Source organism: Oxyura jamaicensis, chromosome 1 (assembly GCF_011077185.1).
Source record: "Oxyura jamaicensis isolate SHBP4307 breed ruddy duck chromosome 1, BPBGC_Ojam_1.0, whole genome shotgun sequence".
NCBI classification, from domain to species: domain Eukaryota; kingdom Metazoa; phylum Chordata; class Aves; order Anseriformes; family Anatidae; genus Oxyura; species Oxyura jamaicensis.
Window position 1 is genome coordinate 136,640,947 of NC_048893.1, and position 19,069 is coordinate 136,660,015.

At 42.8% G+C, this 19,069-nt stretch overlaps 1 protein-coding gene across 12 annotated transcripts in view; it reads right to left on the reverse strand.

Annotated features, from left to right (window-relative positions):
* The window catches only part of INPP4A (inositol polyphosphate-4-phosphatase type I A), a 117,370-nt gene that overhangs the window by 77,396 nt on the left and 20,905 nt on the right, over nucleotides 1-19,069 (reverse strand). For 5 of the 12 annotated variants that reach the window (XM_035315500.1, XM_035315507.1, XM_035315524.1 and 2 more), the window contains exon 1: nucleotides 10,357-10,609. The exons of 1 other annotated variant lie outside the window; for it this stretch is intronic. The gene's annotated coding sequence lies outside the window, so the exon portion shown is untranslated. Of the gene's footprint in view, nucleotides 1-10,356; nucleotides 10,611-19,069 lie in introns of those variants that run through there. 6 more of the 12 variants (XM_035315569.1, XM_035315552.1, XM_035315533.1 and 3 more) reach the window with 3 other exon arrangements.

Sequence of the window (19,069 nt, forward strand, 5' to 3'; positions counted from 1 at the left end):
ATCCATATAAAATAAACACTAAGCTATTACTTTAACAAGAGACTAGACTCAGCAGCTCGGGAAGCCCTGTCCAGCCCTACGCTTCTATGCACTCATTAGCAAAGCATCTAACATTTCTTACAAAATTAGGCCTCGCCGCAAAAGTGGCCAATGAGGTAGCTCAAGTCTTCTTCTCTTTTCACTGTCCAAGGTGAAGGCAGAACAAACTTGAGGTTCACTTCTCATCTGAACTGACAATCCCAGAAGTTAGATAGCATTTTACTTACCCTGGCTGTTGGAGCGTTCCTCAATGAGGACAAATGACATTATGTGGAGCCCTGTTCAGGGTTAAATGTGATGTGCAATAGTTTTTGGCAAAGTCATTTACTATTTTTAATCATTTTCATTTTGGTGAGTTCAGTGCAGGCACATAAAGTTCCTAGTCGGTATCCTTATTTATAACTTATAACTGTATTTATTTAGTATAGCCATTTCTTTCTTTTTCCATTCTAAAAGCCAACCACATGCTGTGAAGGCTCCTAGACACAGTAAAAGCTTCTCACAAAGCCAAGTCACTGCCAGCCAGCCACAGTCACAAGATCAAGGGCTGATACAATGGACCTGCTACATTATAACCCTGTAACATATTATACCACCATTCATCTTCAGGAAATTTAATATAAATACGTAAACATGGTAAGTTAACTTTCATTTCACTTAAAGATATGAAAATGGAAGAGATGATAGAGGAATTCAGAAGTCCTATTAATATACTATGACTAGTTCAGTGGCCTCAGGGAAGTCCCATCATCTCTGTGGTTTAATTCACACATCTGCACACAGACAATGTGACTTAGTAAATACCTAGGAGTTTTTATACAGGCAGGTTCCAGCTTCCATTCATACCATGCTCCCTAGCATCAGGAAATCACACTTATTTTGCAGAGCAACATTGGAAATCACACATTGCAGAGTGACGGGTCTTATCATTAGTCTGTCAAAGAGATTTTTAGAAAAATACTGCAGCTTCTACCTACTAATGTCATACCTACTGATACCCTAGCATGCTGTCAGCTCCCGCAGGTGCCCTCTTCTCTGAACTGCACTCTAAAAGAAACTTAGTTCAACTGCACTTTTACTCTGCCTATGAGCTCTCCTCTTTGAGGCAGCCCCTTGTGTTTTTGAATTGCACTCCAGTGCTGTTCAACTTTGGCACTGGATGTAGAACCACTAAAGGGCCAGCTTTCACCACAGCTGAACTGAACAGAGCAGTACCTGCCCAGGTAGTAAGCCCAAAGAGGCCAACCTCACTTGCATATGAATGACTCTGACTGGGTGCAGGCTCAGACCCCTGTGTTTTAGCCTACACTGTGTGCTTTCTAAATTACACGGCCCTGCTGTAGCAGTAAAACCACAGCAGAGTGTGGTAATGCACTACAGCCACACCAGAGCACCAGCTTCTTCTTGGCGTGCTCTGCCTCTGGCTTCCTGCATTAAGAAATGATGACGATAAGGAAAAGAATCTTCAAAGACTGCAGTATATTTTTTGCTTAATTAAAACTAAATGGAAATTGGTGTGCAATTGACTAATGACGGCAGTTCAAACCCTAATGCTGGCTGCCAGATTTTAGAAGCCATTCAGATCTTTCACTGTAAGGAGACGCTATATAGCAAGACTTTTTTCCCCCAGTACCTGTACTTGCAACCAGGGTCACCATGCAAACTGGTAAGAATGCCAGTTCTGAGTTAAATCCACCATACTTTTATTCCTGCTCCTTATTACTGCAGAGCATGAAGCACATTCCCTGCAGAGAAACCTCCTGAAAGTCTGATACAGAACAAACACAGAAATGACTGGGAGCACGAGCACCTCCTGGAAATTCTCCACTTTCTCTCCCTCCCTATGCTTCTTCCTTCTTCCTCACTCACTAGAGAACAGCTAAATCATTCCAGAGAGCAATGAATGACTCAACCTTTTCCTTTCTAATTAAATGTGCTGTCAGCATCTCTGAAGGGTACCTGCAACCCATGATACAAGGAGTGATTTTGTCCATTAGTTAAGCAGAGAAAAACAAAGCTACTTTTACAGAGGCTGGCTTTTATTCTGACTCAGTCCAACAGACATTTTATTTCCATGGGAGCTGAGCCAATCTAAGTTACTGCCTCCCGCTGCTTGTCCTCATTTTTCTGCACCTCGTATCTGTCAGCATAATTGCATGTTGGTACCACCCAAACTTTTTTTTTTTGGACCTTGGACCTAGGATACTTGGACAGGAAAAAAAGTAAAACAGTTTACAACAGGAACAATTTAAACCAAGTCCCTTTGACAGTATCAATCTGAGGAACAACTATATTAGCTTTTTATGATGGCAAATTTGAGGAGCAGGAACCCCTGCAACAGCCAAGCAGCTGCAGACGAACCACATGACAGGAGAGCTGCAAACAAATGCTCATTCAAAGCAAGTTGTCAGACTCGGTGTAGCACAGAAGACATTTCCTGTGAACATATTTTAAAGGCTCAAGTTTCCAATAATCAGCCTGCAAACCCAGGCAACATAACTCTTTTTCTAGGTCAAGATAGTCATGACCCCTGCTACAAACCTCAACTAGACAGAAGGTAGAAGACACCGTGCATCCATCCTGCTGTGCTCTGTCTGTCCTTGTCCTTCGCCTTGTGGCAAATAAAATGCAGGATTCTTTAAACTCTTTCACAGACTAACCATATATTATTACTCAAGTCTTACCTCGTATTCCACATTTCAAAATACCAGTCTTCAAGATTTTAAAGAACAAAAGCTCTCTCCGTTTTGAGAAAAGTATTACTGTGATCAGTACGGGAACTCTTTTTGAAGTAGTGCCTCCTGCAAGATGCAATCACGTTTATATCAAGAGGCCTTACAGAAAGAGAGGAAACTGTCTCAATCCGATTCCCCAGAATTGTATCACATTTGCTTGCATTATGTATGCAGCTTGTGCTTTCAGAACACTAAAGCTTCAGTTATTTTCAGCTCTAGCTTGGAAAGAAATAAAACACTCATCTGTGGCTGTATCTATATTCCTGGTTGCAGCAGTGCTTTCTTTAGCATCCTAGTGCTTGGCTGTGCTCCTGAATGAGTTGCAGCTTCTTGCTGGGCAGAAACACAGTCACCATTTACTTACCCTGCACTAGATTTTCATGGAAAGAAAATCACAGTACATGCCAATACCTCCCCAGCTCAAACAAACATGGAGCCAGAACCTCCTGCAGCATACCCTGATATCAGGCCTGTTCCTCAAAGTCATCACATAGCCGCCACCTCCACCAGCCCGTCTAGCTAACGAGCGCTGTCCTACAACACAGGAAGTGAGGAAAGCAAGATTACAAAACACAGCCTCGAGGTCAAACTGGTTTACACGAGTGCATCCTGTATTTCACATTCCATTTTAAGTATTAAGGAGGGGCCTCGGTTTGCGATTACAAGTGTGGCCAGCCCGACTGTTCACTATGTGCTTGTGCAGAAGAGATGAGGTACATGAAGAACACCCAGGATAACAGTGAATGAACTTTAACAGGTTTGTGATGTTGTTCACAGTAAAATGAATTGAGTCCAGTACATAAAATTCTCTCTCCTTTCTTTCATTTTTTACTATTTTCCTCTCTGCCCTCATGAGACCCCCACCTGGAGCACCGTGCTCGGCTCTGGGGCCCCAGCACAAGAAGGACATGGAAGTATTAGAGCAAGTCCAGAGGAGGGCCACGAGGATGATCAGAGCTGGAGCACCTCTCCTGCGAAGACAGGCTGAGGGAGTTGGGGTTGTTCAGCCTGGAGAAGAGAAGCCTGTGGGGAGACCTTACAGCAGCCTGCCAGTGCCTAAAGGGGGCCTATGGAAAAGCTGTACCTAAGACACAAATAAACAAACAAGACATATTTTTTCTTAGCTACTGAATGTCCATGTGCCTGTCTTTCTTACCACAGGAGGCTACGCTTTCAGGCTAAATAATATTGCACTGTAAAGCCAAATATTCAAGTAGTCATGGATGAAAATTATCTTCATGCAATGTAACCAAATGATAATTTTCCAAGGGAGTTAGTTCAGCTTTATGAAAATCCCTAGGAAGATGACATTAAGAACAGTCTTCCCTCTGGAGTAATCCATCACACTGATCTTGTCATACACACAGCTTTTATGTACCCTCACATGCAAAATGAGGGCTGATGCAGATTGGAACATTGAGCACTCCTGCCACGGAACGTGCAGTGTGACATGGGGAATTTTAGGCTGTATTATAGTCGCACAATGTCACATTTACTGTGAAGACACTGTTCTCTTAGGTCCCAGAACAGGGGGGAAGACGTGCAAGATGTAGGAAAGTTGGGAAAGCAATGTTAAACTTTCAAAAAATTACTGTTGCAAAATACTGCACTCTCCATCAGCTACCACAGCCCTCCCAAATGCCTGTTTGCCACCTGCCTTCTTTCTCTTAGAAGCCTTTTAGAGGCTCACAAATGATGCTGGTGCCATGTCAGCCGTGTGCTAGGAAGGAACTACTCTTCCCATCTATCCTGGGTGCCTTGCTCATGGCAGAAAGGGGTATCAGGCAAATTGAGTCAAGTTACTAGCGGGTACCTGTCTGCTGCTTATCCTGAATATAACACCAGCCAAACAGATCTTCAGAATGACAAGCGACTGTTCTGCCTTCCATTTTACTTCTTGCTCAATTTTATATTCAACTAGTATTTAGACACCTCCTGTGTTTAAAGAGACAATTATTGCATGAGCCAAACTGTTTCTAGCCCTCACTAAAACCTGACCAGCGTCTCCTTCTGACATTCTTGGATTTGCCATTGATTAAAGAAGGAAGATGTTCTCGTATCCAAAACATAAATCCTCCTAACATGCACACCGTTCTTCCTGAACTATTAAGAAATCCTTCCATCCCCAAAGAAAAGGCAACGCATTTACAAGGTAGCCAAAATTCAGACAGGCTGGTGTTGAAGCCAAGCTCCTCCCTTCCTCAGCTCACACAATCACACGTTGGCAGCCTCCCACCACCTCCACGCACAAAAGCAGATGCTTCTTTCAAGTGCTCCCTGTGCAAATGGCAGTCTGTCCTTCCAGGTGGCCACGCAAGGCCCCTCTCTGCTGCTCCCTGTACCCTGAAGGTGCTCAGCACCTTGTTAGGAGGATTTATGTTTCGGATACGAGAACATCTTCCTTCTTTAATCAATGGCAAATCCATGGCAGGGGAGATGAATCTGACTATTTCGTTCTGATCCCTCCAGCTGTGGCTTCACGGGGCTCCCCAAAACGAGTCTCTTGAACACCTCCACCCATGGTGCTGGTGCCTTCCCTCTGGAGAACACAGGTCTGGATCACGGATTAAACACCATCAAAGCAAATTACAAAGAAGTATGAGTAGCTACACTGTGTTATAAATTCTAAAAATGTCCAATATTGCAAACATAAACACTCTCAATTTGCTTTCTGCAATAAGATCGCAAGCAATTTCTCTGAAATTCACAAATCTGAGACCAAATTTGTCCCGGCCTCCTTCCATTCCCCAGCTGAACTGGGGAGGCTTCACAGAAGAGCTGCCAAGAAGACAAATCTCCTCTAATTCCCCATTTGTCTTTCCAAAGCCCATCTCTGGTAGTCCAGTTCGCAAGTCTGCCTCCCTGCATACATCCTGGCGAAACAGGAGTCGCTTTTCCACGCTTTTCAGTGTAAAATCACCGTTCTGTGGAAGTACTGGTGATTTGAATTTCATGTTCTCACCAATGAACCTCCAAAGGTGTGGGACAATAATTAGAAATCTTTCTTATGTAGGCAAAACCACAAAGGCCACATTCTTCCTATTACTCACTACCTCCTGTTTACCAAAATGCCATTGAAAGTCATCCCACTTATCTCAGGAAGAGAATAATTTAACAAACTTTTCCCAGGCAATCACGTCAGAGAGAATTTAAAACAGAAAGACCTCATCCTAGCCAGCTCAGCTGCATGCATTTTCATGTCACACATTCATAGCCACGATACGACATTTAGTGCTAGCAACATTCAGGATGTGATCCTTCTCATCCAAACCCACTACAGTACCGCACAGAGCTTGAAACTTCTCTTCTTGCAGACTTTCCTGAAACAACAGAAGAAACTGTCACCGTGATGTGATTGTTCCGCGCCCTTCTGTGCATTAAAAGAACCAACATTTTGCCATGCTGGCCCACAAGTCCCCAGGAGAAGCCCACCCACCTGCCCAACAGAAATCACACCGATGCCAGGGTAAAATATATCTTTGGCTTTAAAGTCACACCACTAGTGTCTATTTCTGAAGCGAGACAGAAGAAATCTTTTATAGCAGCTTGTTTTCACAGATCCAGGGCTTAGAATCTTACCCACAACACACAGGAAACTTGCTGAAATTAGTGGCTGTTCAGTGCAGCCAAAATACTGCAGCATCTTTTGTCTTGTTTTGCATTTTAAAAATCACATTTACTGATTTGAAAATAGCCTGCAGAAACAGAGGCAGGAATGACACGCTCCATCATTCACCTTTGCCCGCAGCAGCTCTGCCATCTGGCACTACCAAGCATTTATCTGAAAAATAAATCTGAACTAAGGATCATGAACCCACTCCTTTTTAATTCTGCGTTACTTGGACGCAGGAGGTCACTTTACAGCCATGCAAGACATCCTGTTCACCAATTCACAATTCTTTATTTAGGCCCAAACAGCAAACTCAGAGGTACTCTGCTGCTTTAACAGATGAAGCACCAAACTGAAAGCAGAATTAATCCCAGATTTCTACGTTCCTCTAAAATAGGAGGAGAATTCAGCACAGAAATAACACATCATCATAATCCAGGCCACAATCTCATTTAACCAGAGCAAAACGAACTAAACTCATCCTCAAACTGGCTCTGATTCCAGAGCAGGGGGCAAAGAGACTACAGTCACGAAGAACTAATCAGGTGGAAACCCGTTCCCCGAAGGCAAATGAAAGGATCATCGTTGATATAGTCAAGGGACAGGCAGCACCCTTTGCCCTTTACTTAAATTTGTGCACGCTCAACGATACGCAAAAGTTTCAAGAGACAAAAATCACAAACAATACAAAACCTCACAATGTGACGAGGCAGGAGGCCCTCTACAACAGGGGCCTTCCAGGGCAAACAGGATGAGTCCACCACCTCTCCTGGTGTCCCCCTGCTTAACCTGCCCCAGGATTAAGTGAAGAGCTTTGCAGGACACAGTACGTGCAAAGATTTAACAGTTCTTTCCCCCTCCTCTTTAAAATCAGGGAACAAATGTAATCCAAACAAGACTACTTATTCAGAAAACAAGAAAAGCTACAGGGGCCAAGCGGATGCCCTGTAGGTGGATACAGACATATAAACGACAGACCACCAAAATAGCCCACAGAAAAGTTGCCACTTCTCAAAATTACTCAAATACAGAAGGCGAGTTCTCCAACAAAAAAAAATAGTTCAGTATTGCAAACAGTGCTATTCATACTGCTCACGTGCAAGGATTCTTATTCCAATATAAACTCCAGGAGCTTATTCCTAACACACACACACACACACACAAAAAAAAAAAAAAAAAAAAACAGAAATGAAAAACTTGTAACCAAGCCAGCTCCAACAAACTTTTTAACCCTCCCTCCTTTTCAAATTTTGAGTTGAAAATAAAAGTGCCATGCTGTTCTGTGGCACAAAGAGGTGCTGAATAAACATTGTTACGTTGCTTCCTTTTCATATACTGCAGAGCCCTCGTTCAAGAAGTCTACCATCAACAGCAAAAAAAATCACCATATAAAATACAGCGATCGTTTTTTGTGACATAAATCATTACTGAGTGCACGGACTGTTTTCTGCTCTGCATAAGCTCAGCATCTGGTGCAACTGTGCTTCCTTTTTGATAAGCGGGTAGAACGGTCACACAGTCCAAAAATCACCCATACTATCTGTGGTTCGCGCAAAATCATTCTAATAATGAGACTGGATCTCCTCAAAGTTCTTTGCTCGTGCCAGGAAGGCAGCCTAAGGGCTCAGAATAACATCGGTAGGGCAGAGCCACATGGGAAACTGGAGGAAAAAGCTGCAGGTTGGACCAAGGAGGAAACAAACAAAAGGACAGCCAAACACCACACCTTTATTGCGGAAAGAAAGTCGAGGAGATCACGAACTCTCAGCTTCACGTTCTGCTAGATGTACAGGTGAAATGGCCCCAGCAGCTTCTGCCATGTTGCCTTTACGCCCTAATGCAATGCCAACTTAAGGCAACAAAAAACAACTTTCAGGGTGACCAGAGGGCAGACTTTTGACAAACCACGTTATACTTATTACAAAATCCCTGCTTAGAAGGGGCCTCTCTGATGGCCATCACTTCCAGGGATGGTTTACGGACAGCTGGGATGGAGAGGCTGTGGTCAGGGCTGGGTTGACTCGGGGGCTATCCATCATCCTCTCTTTTTGATTTATGTGCTTGCAAGTTCTTTTCAAAAATGTTAACTGTTCATTATTTAAATGCACCCACAACGTATTAATAAGGACATGTTGTAAACTCAGTTGAAGTTGTTTAAGTTTTATTATCATAAATTATTTGTTCTGGTTTGACATAGTAGAGAATTCTTACTCTAAATGTATACATACTTAACGGCAGACATGAAGGCAAACACAATTCTGACACGATCTCAGAAAACAATAATTTAGACACAAATCAATCAAAAAATAGGACTTTAAAGAGTGTTTTATTCAGATTTGTTTGATGTGGGAGGGGAAGGAAAGACTGCCAAGTGCCAGAACTCTCTGTTAGTAAGCAGCCCTAAAAACAACCCTAGTATGAGATAAACTAGCTTGCACTCGTAACACTGTAACATCAGAGATATTTTATATCCAGAACGTTAATCGTTCAATTCAGTGACCCAAATTTTGCTCTTGGAGATGGGAGTCCCTGAGTGACACTGTTTTTACAAGCTTCATTCACAGAGCAGTTTTCTAAATTGGATGTCACAAGATGTGTACAGACACTACTGATGTGCTACCAAACCTCACTCTCCATTTTGTTATGAGAACTCCATCTTTTTTTTTCTTTTCTTTAAGGAAGTCATGCCAAATGTAATTAATTCATAGCAATGAAAACACTGTGCATCAGTGAATGCTGTAAATTATAAACAGAGGAAGATCCTAAAGCATGCTGTCATTTTAAATGACCTTACTATGTTGCCATGTTTATTTGAGAGGATAAGAGAGCAGTGATTTTTGTGCAGATTTTACAAGGAAATGCGTGGCAGTTTCAAGAAGCTGAGAGTAAGCTAATAAATGATGAGTTTTCAAAAACATCCTCTTCCTCTCATTCCGAAAAATAATACACAGAAGTGACCAGGCTCCCTTGTTATTAAGAGCAGCTGCTGACCCCACCTGAAAAATGACAATGCACCTGAAAATGACAGTCTGGCAAATCCAACATTAATGCAAAAAATACAAAGAAAAGAAAAGAAAAAAAAAAAAAAAGAAGAATGAAATTAAGATAAATTCATTAGTGCAAATCAAAACCAAAGGTTTCATAACTTAGCAAATCTCCTGGGGGCAGAACAGCAAAGGCTCAAGACTCAGTGGGTTCTACCTGAGGATAATTAGTAATACACATCTAGACTACATTAAAATTATTGCATCAGAGTGAAGAAAACAGTAAACCGCTACAAAATAAATTGTTTTCCTTACTCTGCATAAGTGAACACTAAGTAGAACACGTCCCCCTTTTTGCATATAACCAGTCGTTAAGAGCAGGACACATCCATGGGTTTTTAATAGCACAAAATGAAAACAACCCTGGGATCAGGATGCAGCGTTTCGAGTATGTGAGGAGACTGTTTACATCCAGGCATTGCACAGAGCATGCACGCTCCCAGCCTGAATGCTGAAGGCAAAGCAGCACTGTGATTTTAAAGGTAAACAATCATTACTTTGCTATTCCTAGTGCCACTGCTCTTTATTCTGTTACCAAAGCCGTTCAGAAGTGGGTACGCTTAATCGGAAGCGAGAGCTGCGGAACTGCAGCGATCTCCAAAGCGCAGGCAGAGGGCTGCTTAAACACCCGCCGCTCTCCCTGCCCTGATGTCTAGCAGCACCGTTTCTTCGAAAGAGGTCTTCTGTCCTTAACATGGCTGCCATGCCTTACATAACACAATGAATGGGAACGTGCTATTTTGTTTCCTCGGACATGCCCTGCCCGTCAGCCACACGATTCCCCATATGGCTCTGCAAACAGCTGAGACAAAGCTTTGCGGTAACGCAGCTCCCTCTGAGAACAAGCAGCAGCAGCAGCAAGAGACTCAGCCTTCCCAAGCTCTATTTTCCCTTCCCTATCTTTCCCTAGTAAATAGCAGACACTTACCTTTAAGCAAGCAAGAAGGATAACCGTGCTCAGTAGAGCCTGCTGCGTTTCGTCTGTGCTCGTAAAAAAACACCTTGGCGCAAGCGTCTGCTGCAGCAGGTAATCAGTAATGCAACCTGCCTCTGCTGTTGCCAGAGCTGCTCCATCTGCACGCTAGCAAACGTGAACGCTGTCAGCGTGAGTCATAGCAGTGACTCAGAGCAGATGCAGAGCTGCAGGAGGAGTTTAAGTTTCAGGGCTTCCTCTCCGTGTGTGTCGCACAGGCACGCACGCACGCGCCGCCCGTGTGCCTGGGTGTACACACGCCTGCAGACGGCCGCGGCCTTTTCTTTCAGCAGCGAGTTGGGCTTCTTTCCTTGTGCAATCATACTTGCCTTTTTTTTTTTTTCCTGGGCTGGCAACTCCAATTCTGTCTTTGCTGTAAATATATTCTTCTTGCTCTGCAAGACTGGTCGGTAACTGGCAGCTATCTGTGAGCTCACGCCTCCCATCAAGGCTAGGGAAGAACTCAAATACCCCGGGAAAGATTCCAAAACAAAAAATAAGTCAGGGTAATATCCATTTACCCACCATGAGTGCATTAACAAAGTGCCTCTGGGGCAAACTGGGCCTGAGATGCAGCGAGAGCTGTCCAAAGGGCTGGGGGATGCAGGCGAGCAGAAGCCTCACGTGCCTGACACCAGGGCGAAGTGCGGCAGGAGAGAGCACGGCTGCATTACGGCCAGGGGCAGTGCCTTTGGGGAAAGGCTGCTCACGGCAGCCTTCCCATGGTTACCTGTCTCACTAGGCACTGGTGGCCACAGTCACAGCAGCAGCTGGATCTCACAGTTACTCGCCGGGCCTGCCAGACTCCCCACCACATTCAACTTAGGGCAGGTGTTATGCAGCCTGTTAGGAGCTTAATGCTAGGCAGTGTCAAGATGGAGTACGGTGCTGACTGCATTTCATTTCTGAAAGGCAAATTATACAAAGCGCTGAGCAAACCCAGCAAGGCAGGTGAAGCCCTCTGCTACTGAGCCGGCAGGTCAGCCCCATAGAAACAAATGATGGCATGAATGAAGAGAGTATTGTCCGAAGAAGCTGCTGGCCCAAGGAACTATGCCATTAAAACATGCAGACCTGGTTATCAGCCATTCATATAAACATCCCAGACAGTCTGGGAAAAGGCACTTGGTTTATGTCAAAGCATTTACAAGCGAAACATCTTTCCTCATACTTAGCAAATGTCCTGCTGGCTATCGCCCAGATAAGCAGATTTGGGCTGAGATTTCTCACGGAAAAGCTGATAGCAAAGCATGACTGACTTTCACAGGTTTTGTGGGGTTTTGTTTTGTTACAGAAATACTTCTTATGCAAAGCCCAACCAAATTTAAGGTAAGCCTCTCCGTCCGATCCAAGCAGGTGCACTACACCCTTCCTTACTGTATCTGGTTGCCGTTAAAGCTGCTGGACAGACTGCATACTATTGATGGTAATGTTTACTCCCTCCTTGCATCTCGAAGCAGCCAAGAACACTGGCTTGGCAGGGATCAAGAGATGAGAAGGAATCAGCTGAGCAAAACAATTCTTGAAGCATGGTCATGGAGATAACACAAACAAAGGGATAAAGAATAACTGCTGTCTTTCCCCTAAAAACACCCCTATTATATCTGTCCCTTGGAATATCTTCAGGAGCCTCTAAATCCCATCCTTTTCCTCAATTTACTAGTGGCAGTTTCTGCTCCAGCCCACCTTTCAAGGCTTTATTGTTTTGAAAATGTTGCATATGCAGAAGAATGCTAAACTCCCCAGCATGCCTCAGGAAAAAATAATCAAAAACCCAAAAAACAACCAAGACCCCCTAAGACTTTTAAACATGAAAAGTAACAGCGAGAACACAGTCCGAATGGCATCTATGACGCAGGGAGAGAGGACCAAACAGGACAATACTTCAAACGCTTTTGCTTCTTTTGTTGTTGATTTATTTATTCAATTATTTTGAATGTATGGCATGCATTTATATCCCTATACTCAATTTGGTTCTGCAGTTCACCTAAAAGCCTAGACTTGGATCAAAGATGACTCAAAGAAAAGAGCTGTTAAAGACCTTAGGGAGACGAAGCACATCAGGAGTGAGCACGCACTGTGTAACATGCAAATACTTATCTGCAAATGATCCCACCTAAAAATGAGAAGTGATCCAGCTGCTGTAAGCAGCAGTTCTGTGTTGCCTAATTTCAGTTGCCCTGGCTTGACCTTCTGCTGCAGAAAGGGTTTGGATCCTGGGTCTGAAAGTGGGAAAACCTAAAGGCTCTTGCCCCAGGAGAGGTGAAAACCTAAAAACTGATGCTGATGTGGATGAAACCTTGAACACAGGTATTACTACAGCCTGCTAAATGGAACGCTACTGCAAGATATTTTGTGTTAAAGACACTGTAGACTATCACACTTTTCAAGGACTAGAGACAATATTTTTTTTTCCTTTTTCTCCTTTAGAAAACAAACAAGCCAAGGCTTTTCTATAGTACCTATTCAACACAGTACTCCAGAACACACTAGGGCAGGGAATCCTGTTCCTCCTTATCTCAGGGATTTTGGTTTTGGTTGGTTGGTTGTTTTTTTAACCCATCATGATGCCAGTGATGGTGGAAATGGCTTCCCGCAGCCTCTTGCAGGTCATCCAATTCCGTATTAACCTGCTTTCTTATGAAAGCTCAGGCTACAGTCACATTGTCCTTATTGAGTATACTTAACTCTACCTCTGTTCTTGAGCCTTTTTTTTTTTTTCTTCTTAGCTGTACTGTACAAGGGAAAAAACACATTCGTGTTCTTCAAGGACAGAGCTGGCTTCCACTGCAACAGAGTAACAGAAGTAGATCGAGGACCACGGGCAGTACCCACAGTGACACCTTCCTTCCTCCTTCCAGTCCCCTTTCCATCAGCTATGCACTCTGCTGCATCCTGATGATGGTTTGCAGCCTGGTTTACCTGAGCCCTATGGAAAGGTGGGTGTTCAGAGAGACGAATTTCCGAGGAGCACTGACATTTGTTTTAAGACAACAGCAGAGCTTGTTTTCTGAACAGGCTCATACTCTCTTGATCATTGTTACGGGCATTACAGTACTTTCCAAAAGCCCTCACCCCAGCGAGCAGCCACATATGGAGGTAAGCACTATGCATGCATGCAGCAGAAGAGACCCACTGCAAAAGGAGCATGTATTTTGAAAAGAGAAATAAGCAAAAAGTGGAGAAGGGAAATACCCTTGCATCACCTTACAAAGCACAGCTAATCTACTTGACCAAGGTTGCTTCACATGCCCACAGCAAAGCCAAAAGCAGAAACTAAATTTCGGTGTCTTGCTGATAAGAACCTCAGGCTCCCCTTCCAGTGCACCTCAGTAGCAAGGACATTTCTTCCAGCTGATCGCCCTTCGTGGGTATTGTGATACACCATGAGAGAAGCACTCTTTGCTTCTCAGGAAAATTAAAACTGCTGGCAAGACCATCAGCACCAGAGGAAGCCACACATGGAAGTGGAGCTTTACTGATTGCTGTGGAAGGAGAGAAGAGGATGCACTTACCACGTTCATCTCAAGGCTTCTGAGGATGAATACCAGGAGGCACTACAGTGGTTGGACTTTCTACCATCAATACCTCATCCACCAACACCTCGGTAGCATCTTGCACCCTTCTCTACAAAAGTACCTAGCAAAGCAACCCAGAAGAAGCTGTGTGAAGCCATTTCCACCATAGCACACAAGTACATCTCTTCACAGAGATCACCTCCTTAAGCTACTGCCACGGCTATGTCCCGAGCGAGACATTTTTTATTCCTCTTGTACCAACCCAAAGCTACCTATCCTGCACTGGAGAGAAACCACATAGTTCCAAGGCACCTGTAACACACTGCGCACAAATCTCAGAGGAAAGTACTTCTGTGCACGTAGTGGCAACGCACAAGATGACCTTACTGTCCTTTTCCTCCTTACAGTCTGTCCTCAGCAGATGAAACCAGAGACTGAGACACTAGGATCAGAGAAAGGAGCTAAAACAATGCAAGAAAAACGTATCTCAAGACGACAAAGACGCACTGCCCAGATGAGAGCTGAGTTCACGGACACTGCTGTGGCTCCTGCAGAGCAGGGACCCAGACAGGGACACATCTGCTGCGTAGGAAAGCTCGCTGGCATAAGGACTCCCCAGATTGCACTTGATGTCAGCATAGTGTCAGCTGATCTTTTGGCAGCTGGCCTGCTCGTATCTATCCACTTCTGTTTTCTTTTTCTCCTTAATGCCAACATCTGCCCATGTTTTGCATTGACAAGGGCGGTCAGCAAGCCCTTAATAATACATTAAACCTCAGTCAAATGACGCACCATTTCCAATTAACGTCTGCCCAATATGACTCCCCTTAATTCAGAGCTCTGTCTCTTCCTAAAAAACTGGATACTTTAAGTGTGGAAGCACCTGTAATCTCAGGTGTCATGTACTTGCCTTAAAAATCACTCTGGACAACAGAGAAGGCACTTCAGAAAACACCTGGTCTCCCCAGGCCTCTGAGAACATTATAGTTTGTTCCACCAACGTGGACACAATTTTCCCATTCCAATCTTTATTTTTCTCTACAATGCACAGCTCCCTCTGATTTTAAACCAGCATGCCCTGTTTGCAGCACCGGTACAATGATTTCAGCTGAATCCAACAACAGAGATAACCAAACCCAGGCATAAACTCATTTTGAGGCAATCAGATGTTACTAAATGACTTAAACATCACATTTCCTTCCACCATCAAACAAAACACTGTAGTCTGGTGCGAACTGTCTACATCCACTCGTTTTGCTTATTCAAGATACCCTGTAAATTTCTGAGTTAAATTCTTCCCTCTGTCTTCACATTGCAGGACTTGCAGATCTCATGCCAGTCTTTGTGACCTGTGAGCGGTAGGTTCTTAAAATGCCTCAGAAAGAACAATTGTCTCTGCTGGATAAAGAAAGTGGAAGCAAAGACTTGCTGTTTTCTCAATACCATCTGCTGTGCTGGGTAAACTAAAAAATAAAATAATAATAATAATAAAAAAAAACGTGTAAAACTGTGAATGTGAAGCTGGCCAATTTTGCTGACTATTCCTTAGCATTTTTTTAATAAAACGCACTCCCTCTTATTTACATGAAGAAGTGTGATGCAAGATTTCTGTGTTTGCACAAGAGATTCTCAATGCTTTGTCTTTTCTTCTCAACTCATCTGTACTCCTTTGCAAGTTAATCAGCTCCGATTTTTAGCAGGGAAATCATCTTCTGTTATTTCCTCATTAGTAATGTCATGAAGAGGAACTGCCTACCTACACAAGTCAGGGACCTTGTTCTGTTATTCCTATTCTTGGTGTTCTTTGCCCTTGCCTCGCAAAAAAAAAGCCCTGTTGTCAGTACAGAATAATACAGAACTACACCAAAAGCTAAGAGGAGCCCCAAATGCATGTTGAATAGCAACAGATCTACTAAGGAAGAAAGCCAAAGTTGAATATTTTTCATTTCTTTCTCCTTCCAAGTTCATCATTTCTTCTTTCAAAATAAATTATGTAACAATTCAATCAGAAAGAGCTATCCAGAAGCTCACAAAATTGCCTCGTGTGAATCCAACCTCTATTTGTGGTGCACCATAAATTATTCCCCAGATTAACGCCACCAAATATCACTGGGACCATTCGAAGATGAAGGTACTGCACACACTGGATTGCGGATCAGAATCAAGACCACTAGGAGCCTGAGGTGGAAAAGCTTATTAAAAACACTTATGATGGAAAAACGTTTATTTCGTGATTACACTAAATTTTGACATTCAGAACTTAATTGACTTTAGATCATTTGGGATTTTTCCTAAAATCAGGCCGTGGAAAAAACAATGGCAACTGTGCTACTTAAAAGTAACATTTTGACATCTATATCTTATGATTCTACAAAGCCTTCATCCACTCAGTTTCCTATCAAGTGTACATTAATTCATACATTGTAGTGATAGGACGAGGACTTTAAACTAGAAGAGGGTAGGTTTAGATTAAGTATTCGGAAGAAATTCTTCACTCAAAGGGTGGTGAGGCCCTGGCACAGGTTTCCCAGAGAAGCTGTGGATGCCCCATCCCTGGAGGTGTTCAAGGCCAGGCTGGATGGGGCTTCAGGCAACCTGGTCTGTGGGATGTGCCCCAGTCTTAATTTCTGATTAGTGCATTAACATTGGATGAACTTTCTTTCGAGACAGTGTTGAGTAATTTTGAGAGAGTTCTTAGTTTTGGAAGGAAGAAAGCTTTTTATCCACCATCCAAACCTTGTAAAGCTGGTTCTAACCAATGCAGAACTATTTAAAGAACTATTTAATAAATGGCAGTCACATTCTTATAAAGACACGCTCCAAAATACATTTGCTTTTGCAAGTTGAGGATTTCAAACACTCTTGAAATAATTTTAGAGATAAAGAAGATGTACTGAGAAGGGCTGACTGTAAGTCATGATCACTGATGCAAGCATAAGCCAGCAAGAGCCATAAAGACAGGTAGTGTAAAAATATTGTATTGATTACTATAGTCCAAAATAGCATTAATTCGCTGTTAATTTCTCTTGGGGAAAATTTCTCTTCATCAGAGGGCTTCTGAAATAGAACACAGCACATTCTTCTTTGCTGATTGTATCAAGACTGAATAGAGACACCAAGCTGAAGAAGGAGAAAGAAGACAGAGCACTTAAACTGTACCAAGTCTTCAACATGATCTGAGACAGAAATTCTCTCCCTGACACAAGAAGAGTCATTTATAGCTTCAGAACCATTCATTTTGCCTGAGAACCAGCAAACCATCCCCAGCTCAGTTAATGACTGCACAGCACTGGTTCACCGAGAAAATCACACGTAAGGATGAACACTGGTGCTAAACTGCAGGTTCCTCAAGTCCTACCCAGGCGCAGCAGGATCCCGCAATTGTGTGATCCCAACCCCTAACTATGGCTGGACTCTCAAAATAGGACTCTTAAAACAGCATAACAGCTGTGGTTAAGGTGGCCAAGGAAACTGACACAATAAAATTAAAACTAAAGGAAGACAAGTAAAAGCTATCCTCACAGTATGCTTTCCTTTTACAGTAAGTCTAAAAAGGGAGAAGATGCAAGCAGCACCTGTTCTGCACTGTGCCTAAATAGTCTGCTTTTTAAAAAAAATAAAATAAAAAGGAACCAGTACAATAAGCTGAAACCCATACTGGTCAAACACTTTCAAAAGAACCTGACATTGCCAGCTGTCACATAAACGTGCTTAATATTTATTTTTATAGTCTATAATTTAGATAGCAGCTAATCAACACAAGCCATTTTTTGTTGTGGTTGTGCATTTTGCCTACCCACTCTTTACCCCCTGCTCCTTCTTCCCCAAAGTCCTTGATTGAAGGTTCAAAAAATATCAGAGACCCACCTGAGCCTTTTTAGAAATACTAGCAAACGTTGCATTAAATTGGTAGCAATTGTAGCTTTATTTTTTTAAGGGTGTGAGAAGGAAATAATTATTTTATAACCCACATAAAACATTCCCCACACAGAAATCTTGCATATTTTTGGTATCTTGTGATCTTTTGGTTTGCCTTGTTTTTAAGAGAAGCATTTTCAGCTTTATTACTCAGGTGATCCTTATCACTATGGGCTAAAAACTTGTGATGTAGGTACTAAAAAGAGGAAATATCCAATTTGTAGAATTATTTTTTATTGAAAAATCTCCCATTAAGAAAAAAAAAAAAAAAAAGGAAAAGCAGATACCACAGAAGTTGCATTAAAGAAAAATCCATTAAAGAAAAATCTACTCATTCCTCCTTTCTTCTAGCAGGAATAAAGGAATATTTAAGAATATAAATCAAGAAGTAGTATTTTAAAATTCTGTAATGCTTCTGATATGTTTAATAGGTGGAAAGTTACGTCAGTCCATGCATACCCATTATATGCAACATGGAGTTTGAACAGACTACATTACCAAGAAAGGCCAGGAGAGTCAGAAAACGTATTGAATTCTCCACTTCCTCAAAAACAAGGCAGGAAGGAGGGGAGTCGGAGCACATAAGCTGAGCAGGAGCTAATTTGCTAACTTTGGTGCCAGAAATCACCTTCTGAAAGCACTTGCTTCCCTTCAAAACCGCAGAGGGGCCGAAGTTTGCTTGTGCTAATATGCCCCAACCAGGCTCAGCAAAGAACAAAGCAATCCACAGGCCAGTGCAGCATTTCTGTATGTCTTCTAAGTGCTAAAGTTAAATAGGCAGACTATCCAGTAAAAGCAGAGCTCAAAATAGAATATAGATGGGAAGGATTTGGCTGTGAGGTATGAGATGGATGTTTTTAGAAGATGACAGATAGAGGAAATGTCAGAGCTGGTGAATCAAGACTCTCTTGCAAGGCAAAGAAGATCGATGTTAGCATCAAGAGGAAAGAGTAGGCAAAACGAGTTCCAGTTAATATATCTACCTGTGTGCAGTTTCCAGAGCAAGGCTCTCAAAGGAGAGAAGCTAATGGCACTGCAGTGGCTTGCTAATGACTGCGCTAAGGAGCCAGGGAAGGAGAGGGCGAACTAGTTTAGAGAGCAGGAAATCGAGAACGGATGGCAAGTCAAACCACGCATTTAATAGTATGATGGAGAAAGATCTGGAGTGGATTCAGGAAAGGAGGAGTTGGTATAGAGACAGACACACATTTGTAAGCTGCCTGGCTGACAGG